Below are 10,118 nucleotides of genomic sequence, written 5' to 3' on the forward strand. Positions count from 1 at the left end.
TTTTTTTGAGGAACTTCTTGATCATTTTGAAGCGCAGTTTTTTCAAGTCTTCAATATTACACCATATCACAGACACTGGTAACACGAGGGACGTGCATCTCAGATTTAACATTGTTAAACGATGCCTTTAAAGACATTCGTTTCCACTCTGAGAGAATGAGCAAAACGGCGCCTGGGGTATTTATTTAAAATCTCTGATAACCATTCCGTAAATTCACAGGCATTACACATGTTAATATAAACAGCATCGTCTGTAGGAAGAAAAAATGTCCTCATGCTTATAATTCTCACTTTTATGCGACGAATCTTCTCCCCCATCCATTTATTTATAGCTCCCGCACTTTCTGCAAAGCAATAGTCATTATCATTTTTTATCATTAATATTGATAAACACGATAAAAACCCACATTAATATTCACCTCTTTTTCTTTGCATCCGCTATGTTAATCTCCACCTAGCCTCCCTCCTCCTCACTCTCTCTCTCTCTATCTTTTGTTCAATGTATCTTTCTTTCTATCTTTTTGTCTATCTCTCCTCTATCTCTTTATCTGAGTTCTTAAGACAAATTAGAAAGTAAATTTTATTTTCTGCTCCTCCTCCTCTTTATTTTTATTCTTCTCTATTTCCTTAGATTTCTCCAGTTTCTCCTTCTTCTCCTCCATCTTCTTCCCCTTCTCCTTTTAGTTCTCCTTCTTCTCCTTCTTCTCCTTCTTCTCCTTCTTCATTCTCTTCCTCCTTCTATTCACCTCTTTATCCTAATCCTTCTCCGCCTCCTTCTTCTCTTGCTCCTAATACTCCTCCTTTTCCTCATTCTTCTCCTCTTAGCTCTTCCTTCGTCATGATATGAATCAAAATGTCTTCCGTTTGTCCACTTAATGTTTTCTCATTAAGGATACCAACCGTCCAGGCGCCTCTGTGGCAATCATTAACACGTGTTTACCAATCCGTTGACTTAATGAGCCTTATGATAATTTATAGATGATATCTGACCTTTGACCTTAGACGCAATCCAATCATAGTGTTGTGAATGACAATAAACAAAAGGAAACATATTGGTGAAATATTCTCCAATAATGGTAAAAATTTTAATCAACGTTGTGATCACCTAACGTTTTGGTAAAAGCCTCGAGATCAAAAGAAGACATCTAGATTTGTATTTTAAAGTCCGCACAAAACTATAAGCAAAGTGTTATTACCGTGATTATAGATATATCTCACACATCTCTGATTTCCTTGATTTTGAAGAGAATTAGAATAATAATGTTCATCAAGTTTATTCCCGTGCATTTCCCTATCAAACATAACACTTTATGCTATATGAAAACCATTTAGTACGCTTCCATGAGTACCGGCCGTAGTGATCCAATTTAAAGCTCATCTGTGCTCGCATTCCAATTTCGTAGACTATGCTTCTCAGGTGAGACGGTCACATTTCAAGAAATTAAGACATATGGATCGTGAAAAATAGAAAATGTAGGTCATCCGTAAGTAATAATAGGAACGTTCACACCGTCTCAAGACCTTGCATCAAGATTGGTGCCCGATCACCTCTCCACATGCGCGCCTAATGTGTGCATACCAGCGAGGTCTAAAGACGTGACCCTACACCACTCTCTATACCAAACACAGAAGAAATGTTATGTTCGAGAGCAAAAGTGTGAATGTTCTTTCGATTATGACGTCAGAGAAAGAAGGAAATAGACAGAAGGCAGCCATTGGAGCGTCGTATTAACATAAAACGTTGTGAAGTTGTGCGTGAACTCCAAAACATCAGTCACTTTCATACTCCACGTTTTAATTTGAAATGAAGCCTCATCACAATCTCTTTTCCCCTTCCTCTTTCTATCGCATATTATTTTATGGTGTATAAACACACAAAGGTAAATCAAATCATGAATGGCATGTTGGCAACGTCTTCAAATTATTTACTCATTCTAAATTCAGAAAGTCTGTTTTCACATTAAAACTGTAAAATCCAACGTCATAGCGACACGGCGCATTAGTTCATAGACCTTGTTCATAATGCAACCGTAAAGTGTTATACGCTTCTGATTTCTGTATCTGATAACACAGAGCTATGTGAATACACGTAGTACCTTTGTTGCGCGCAGTTGCAATTCATTTATACATTAAAAAAACAAACCCGGGTGGTTAACCTAGTCATATATGAACGTGACTTTTAGTCAAAGGCGCGGCAGTCGCTTTTAGTCCGTCTTCATCATTGTTTTAAATCGAGTCGAGGTGAGCGATTAAATCACAACGAAACCCGATCTCCGCGTTGACGTCCACAAATCATTCCGACGATGGAAACATTATCGTGACCAGTAAACAATGCAATCATTCCGTTGACGTCTTGGTGCAACGCATCAAACTATCTATCAAAATAGTGTTTTTTGCCCTCGGGGCGACAAGGCGGACGATGAACAACGATGATTAGGGCGCGTTCATGCTTGATTTTGACGGCCAGAATCAGGCATCTGTTACGCGTTAAGCTTAAAACACGATTGCGTTCATGCTCACTTTTGTAGAATCACCGAAAAACGGCGATCACGATCGCCGATCGTAAACTCACAAAAAAATGCGTTTACAATTTGTAAACGCGTTTAAATGGGGTCAACGCACTGACCTCTAGTGGGTCTACGTAGCATGGCACACAGGTTTGCGAATCCAGCTGAAGGCCACCCAAGGAGAATTGCCTGGAGAAGTGAGCATGAACAGTGCACCGTGGAACTGCGATTACGATGAGCGTTTACGATGAGCGTTACAAATCGCTCATTCTGCCTTCAAAATCAAGCATGAACGCGCCCTTAGACAGTAGTGAATAAAATTGAAAGACAATTTTGACGACTTCCTCCCCAAACGGTAGCCTTGTGTGCCATATTAAAGATGAAGTTGAGTTCTGGTCATGCGATTGCATTGTGAAAGAAACGGTGTGGAATCGACCATAAAAGGCTGATCATCTAGCATATAAGAGTTTGTGTGTATTGCAAGGTTCTGGAATCATCAAAATGATAAAAAATTTGGCCAAGTCTTGGTAAAGTTACAAACACTGTACACAGAAAGATGTATATGGGACTACACGAACACATGGGGTAAAAATCCTACCCAGATTTTTGCGATGTTACACGACATATTTAGAATATGAAGGCATTTGAAGAGCCATGCTTTTCAGGGAACATGTCTTATCTGATGTTCTTCCACACTTGCATAATAAGAATGATAACGCTCACAAATTATTTTTCACCTCTTCCCAGAACTCAACCTTCTCTTTAAGTTGTGTTTGTAGAACCAGGGTTCCATCCCAAGTCGCCTATTTTGGATGGTGCACGGGTTTAAACATATTCAAGGCCGGCACCTTGAGTAAAACATTAACCAAATTTGATCGATATACCAAATTGGAGGAGATGGCACGTGAAATCGGATTCTGCAGGGGGTTAAGTACCCTTTCATCTCGCCATGTTTACGTAAAACATTATTATTATGTTCTCTATGTTAAGCAATGTTATTTGAAAATAGTAGATGAATGAACTTGAACGTAAAAACTGTAAAAGACTATTTATTTTATTACTTCTGCTGTTGTTTTTTGTTTTTGTTTTGGTTGGGGCGGAGGGGGGGGGGGGGATTCCAACCAAGGACACACAACTTCCAACCGAGGACACACACGACGGCTTCCACATAAATTATCTTTGATAGGTCATTACTATGAGTAGCGTGGGAAGTCTTCCACTGTTTAATTCTAAGTCCGGGAATTTCATTCACGACTCCCTACAACATGTGAAAAAGTAGTAATTCGCAAAATGTGCAAAAGATCTGTTATAATTCTCGATTTTTTATCTGTAATATTATAGTTACTTTGCAAAAACAACAAACAAATCGTCGGTCACATCACATAACATCTTCACAAAAATGAAAAACAAAATATAAATATAATATAAAAACTTGCTTGGGTTCAACAACAAGGGGGGCGGATAGCTATGGGTCAATTAAACTTAAAAAGGACATGAAAGATAGACCTGTAAGAGATTGTTTCGTTGCGTTTAACATTCTGTTGGCAAAACTAGAGTTTCGAATGTGTATAAGCTCATTATTTATATTCCCTTTGTCGGCATTATACCCTTAGGGAAAACCACTCTTAAAATGAAAAGGGACTTCAAATAAATAAGTTACAGGGGAGTGTTTAACAAAGATCCTAAGTTGAACTTATCTCCAAGCTGGACTTAACAATCTGTTGGCATCTATGAAAATATTTTGTAAAAGTTATTTTAAAAGCCAAAAATGTTGATTCAACTCATTCATATTTTCTATTATCAAGGAGATTTCATGTTCTTAATGTGGAATTTATGAAAAGTCTAAAATACTTCAATTTTAGCTTTTGAATGTATCTTATTTTAATGTTTAAGTCTAACCTGGAGTTAAGTTCAACTTAGGATCTTTGTGAAACACTCCCTGGTTGTTGTTTTATTTCTATTTGTTCAATTTCCTAGGAAAGGTAAATATATTCTGGAAGAACATTTTGGAAAATATCCAGCATGAACGATCCCCAGACTTTCAAGAGACCAAAGTAAGTTCGAGTTAAATTCCCTATTGTATTCGCTACAGAAATCATGTTCAGATTACGTAATAGTTCATTGTCAGATTCGCAGATTTGATTAAGCATTCTTTTTAAGTCTTTGCCATCATTCTGCATGTAGTACTTCTACAATAATCTTATTAGTGATGATTCGGTACATTATTCCGAATAAACGAAAGAAAGAAATAGACTCTGTCCTGCACTGCAAACTTTCTCGTCTTTAATTTTTGTTGAGTGTAATGATAAACACAATATAATATGGCGATGTTCCCCTAATACTTGCAGTGCTTACCTGCGTGCACACAAAAGTAAATGCATCTCTAATTCGCCCTTGCCATCGAAAGGAGAAGGTATATGGAAGTAGAACACATGTGATTACTACTCATTAGGATTCATGAGAAGATTTGCTATTTATGGACACCAATGCATCACTGAAAAATACCTTTCGTGTAGCTTTCTCTGCTATAGCAAAATTGACATCATTGTACAATCAAACAAGTAAATTTTGTTTATACATAGGCATACTGCTATAAACACAAGATAAATGGCGATGTTCCCCCTATATACTTACAGTGCTAACACTATGAATATGACTGACAAAGAAAACGGACAAAATATACAGTTCCTCAGGTAGACAAAGGAACATCCCTTCACTACTATTATGTAAAAATGTGTAGAACAGGTGTCACATGCATATTCAATTTTAACATAATAGCAGTGAAGGGATGTTCCTTTGTCTACCTAAGGAACTGTATATTTTGTCCACTTTCTTTGTCCGTCATATTCATAGTGTAAACTGCACGTGCGCGGAAATAAATGCATCTCTAACTTGTCCTTGCCCTCGAAAGGAGAAGGTATATGAAAGTAGAACACATGTGATTACAACTCATTAGGATTCATGAAAAGACTTGCTATTTATGGGCACCAATGCATCACTGAAAAATACCTTTCGTGTAGCTTTCTCTGCGTTAGCAAGAATGCATAATGGTTGTAATCGAAATTGAGAATTTTGTTTGTAGATACTGCTATGATAAACACAAGTTAAAAGGCGATGTTCCCCTGATACTTGCAGTGCTAAACTGCGCGCGCAGAAATAAATGCATCTTTACTGCGCCCTTGCCCTTAATGAGAGGTTATATGAAAGTAGAACACATATTGATTGCAACTCATTATAATTCATGAGAGGATTTGCTATTTGTGGGCACCAATGCATCTTTATGGCGAAAATCATCCCACGACGATGGAAAACGCCATAAACACCAACAACAACAAACTGACGAAAACTCGTCATGTAGCTTTCTCTGCTCATAGCAAGAATACGTAATGGTTGAAATCGAAATTGTTAATTTTGTTTATAGATACTGCAATGCAAATATTAAGTTAATATATATTGGCTGATCATCATGAGCTATAGTAAACATGATTATGTCATCAAAAGTTATGAAGGCCTACACTGCCGTCGAAATACACGCACTCACACCAATCATGTACGTATGATAATATCCTTTCCGCACCCAGTGCCCCTTCCCCCTTCATTGCTATCCATCTACTAACAGCCTTCTCTCCTTGTCTCCCTTTTCTTTCTTTCTTTCTCAATTTTCTCACTTTCTCTCTCTCTCTCTCTCTCTCTTTTTCTCTATCTCTCTCACTCTTTCGATCTTCATCTCCTCTCCCTCCCTCACTCTATCGTCCTCTCCCTCGCTCTGTAATCTATGTAACTCCTTTTCTCTCTCCTCTCTCCTTCTCTCGCTCTCCCTCTCTCTCCTCGTGTACTATGTTTATAAAGTCTCAAACATCACCGTTGATATTTCGTATCTCACTTGTTATCTGTATTAGATGTGAACCTATATTAGTTGTGTGCCGCAGTCATGCCAAGTCATGTTAGAATAACTCATTAGAACACTTTCGTATCTCTCTCTCTCTCTTTCTATATTATCACTCTCTCTCTCTCTACCTCTCTCTTTCTTTTATACAGTGCGACCCAGAAAAAACGAAACCGAGAATTGTCGAGTTTTATCATAACTTAATCACAATCTTAATTATTAAAAGACACATATTTGTATAGCTTAGATCCTCCTCTTTCATTTGATGCAACTAATATGATGTATATGTCACGCATGAGTGATTAAAAGCAATTTGAAGGAAGGAAACAAAAAAGTCATTTGGCGGGCGGTATCTGAATTTCGAATAAAAATTCACATTTCTAGAAGGTTCAGTTTTTGCCCTTTCATATAACACCTCAATCAGGAAAAATGAGCAAGGAATAATAATAACAATATTTATAAAGCGCAACATATCCATCTCTAGAAATGCTCAAGGCGCATAAAAATAATTTAAATCAATATTTAACATATTCAACATAAATTTAACAATATGTATTGAGCATCAGGTGAGTTTAAAGCCCAGTTTTGAAAGAAGAGAGAGTGTTGGCCGTCTGAATAGAGAGAGGTAACTTATTCCACAAAGAAGGAGCTGCTGATGCAAATGCTCTATCCCCCCAATTTCTTTTGGTACGTATTTCTTTAAGTCTAATATTATGTGATGAACGTAAACCAGAACGACCTGTAGAGTGGGGTGATAGAAGGGATGAAATATATTCTGAGTTTTGTTTGTTTAGATAAATAGATAGATAAATGGTATTTTATTGCATCTTTCATGAATGGCAGTTTCAAAACTGAATTGCATATGAATTACACGAATTGGATATAATACATTGTAAAAAAACTTACATAACATTTAGTTAAATTTGTGTTAAACGTGTCACGTTACTACTGCCTAAATACCACTAACAATTAAAAAACACTTAATGAACATAATTTCTACCAAAGAAAAAAGAAAAAAGGTATTTAAGCATAATTACATGCTAACATAATATTGACTAAGGCAAATTATACAACAGTTCGTCATGTTACAATATTGCAGTTGTGGGTATAGTGGTAAGAGCAGGTGTGTTTAAAGTGATGCTTGCATTTCCATAATTTGATTTTTAAAAAGTTCGTTTTCATTGGCTGTCTGCCGTAGCAACAAGCAGAATTGACAAAAGATTTGACTCCATTTCATTGACAATCAGTCATGCATGAAGTCTTTCGTCTATGTCTGATCTCTTTCTACTCTACAACTCATTTTCTTAATCATGTTTATCTTCTCCCTCTCTCTCTCTCTCTCTCTCTCTCTCTTATTTTCATCTTTTTTTTCTCTCTCTCTCTCTCTCTCTCTCTCTTATTTTCATCTTTTTTTTCTCTCTCTCTCTCTCTCTCTCTTATTTTCATCTTTTCTCTCTCTCTCTCTCTCTCTCTTACACCACTCTCTCTTTCTCTCCCCTCTCTCTCTCATAAGTATCTTTACTCCCATTAACACGCTCCCCATCTCGTTTTACCCTAGACCAACAACCGCAGCACGGCTTGCTGTTTTGCTTGTGAAATGTTGTTAAACGTTTCGAAACACTCGACGTGTCTGCTGCGTCAATTATGCAAACGTTTCCTGAGGGCAAATTGTAATGATGCACTAAACGGTTGAGATGTTTTTCTTCTTTTTTTTTTCGTCGAGATCCCCCGTTCCTGGATGAAAAAGGACTAATAAAATAGAAGATATTCAGCAAGCTTTATTCCCTTCCCTATAGCGCATTTATTAGGGGAAGAAGAAGGAGGAGGAGAAAGAGAAGAAGAAGAAGAAGAAGAAGACGACGAGGAGGAGGAGGAGGAGGAAGAAGAAGAGGAGGAAGAAGAGGAAGAAGAAAAAGAAGAACACTCCCCCTCTAAACTCACAAATGTTCATCTCTTTCGTTATTTGCCGCATTTGTTATAGTCCACTACTTATTTAAATATCACGTTAGCACGTTAGCAAATACTTTTACAAGACCTTGGTAAATATCACCTTTAGTATATCAAGGGCAATTTCAATACGATATTATATTGCCATCATGTCTGAATCATGTAATACATCATTGTCATGATCGCTCATTTCAAGTGGTGACGAGTGATGCTCTTGAGTCTTGAAATTACCCAAGTTAGATTTATATTGAATGTCTTTGCAATTTTTGTGCTAGTCCTCGCTCTTCGTTTCGTGTCGTCTTTTAATTAGGTTCAAAGTTCAAAGTTCAAACTTTATTCTTAAAAGAAAATGGACTAAAATGCAGATTTGGTTACTCATTCAAGGAGGTCTGTATTTTGTTTATTTTATTGTTTTTACACAATGCAGTTAATATGCATAATTTGTATGCGATTTAAATTTCGCCTAAGTATTGAAATAATATTGTGGTACTATTCAGTCACAACCCACTCCCTCTCTTTCTCCCCTCCCTCTCTCTCTCTCTCTCCCTCTCTCTCTCTCTCATGTTCATCACTCTCTATTTTTCTTAATCACACGCACACGAGCACACACACCCTCACATACACACATTCTCTCTCTCTAAAGTACACACACAACGCACGCACACACACATATACACACCCACACTCTCTCTATTTCTACCTCTCTTAAGCACACACACAACACACACACACACACATACACACACCCTCTCTCTCTCTTTTTAAGCACACACACGCACACACACACACCCTCACACATATACACACACCCTCTCCCCTCCCCTCCCTCTATCTGTGTATTAATACCTATCATTTTAAATCAAACTAGATCACACGATAGGCAATCACATAAGAATTAAGGCGGCAGATTTCATTTTCCATAATTGCAAAAATGGGACATTATCAGAACATCAAACGAATCTATTTCCGAGCAAATAATATGAGCTTATCTGGGTCCCGTCATACAAAGAGTTGAAATTGATCCAAATCAATCGCAAGTCCTCCAATCGATCGCAAGTTTGCAGTTTCCTATCTCTTATGTAACGATTGATATCAATCGCAAATAAGTTGCGATTGATATCAACTCATTGTAAGATAGGGCCCAGATATATAATGCAATTAAAAGCAGCAAGTGGTGCGTCGCCAACATTTAAAAATTCAGAAATTTTGTTTTGCTTGTAGGTTGTGTTCGAGTTTGTCATGTCATTGTAACATCTATAAATATTAAATAGGGTTTTTTCAACTCATATAGGCCAATTTTATAAAGCAGTTATCATTTTTCATATTTCATTTTCCATAATTGCAAAAATGGGACATTATCAGAACATCAAACGAATCTATCTCCGAGCAAATATTATAAGCTTATCTGGGCCCCGTCATACGAAGAGTTGAAATTGATCCAAATCAATCGCAAGTCCTCCAATCAATCGCAAGTTTGCAGTTTCCTATCTCTTATGTACATAGCTGCGATTGATATCAATCACACACAAAAAATAGGTTGCGATTGATATCAACTTTTTGTAGGATAGGGCCCAGATATATAATGCCATTCAAAGCAGAGAGTGATGCATCGCCAACAATCAATTTTTAATCTGAAAATTCAGAATTATTTTTAACGGCTTGCAGGTTGCATTCGAGTTTTTCATGTCATTGTAACATGATCTATAAACATAAAATATGGTTTTCCAACTCGTTTATACATATTTTTATAATAATAATAATAATAATATTTAACTTTT

The sequence above is a fragment of the Strongylocentrotus purpuratus genome, unplaced genomic scaffold, assembly GCF_000002235.5.
Source record: "Strongylocentrotus purpuratus isolate Spur 01 unplaced genomic scaffold, Spur_5.0 spur5_scaffold_18, whole genome shotgun sequence".
In the NCBI taxonomy this organism is placed as follows: Eukaryota; Metazoa; Echinodermata; class Echinoidea; order Camarodonta; family Strongylocentrotidae; genus Strongylocentrotus; species Strongylocentrotus purpuratus.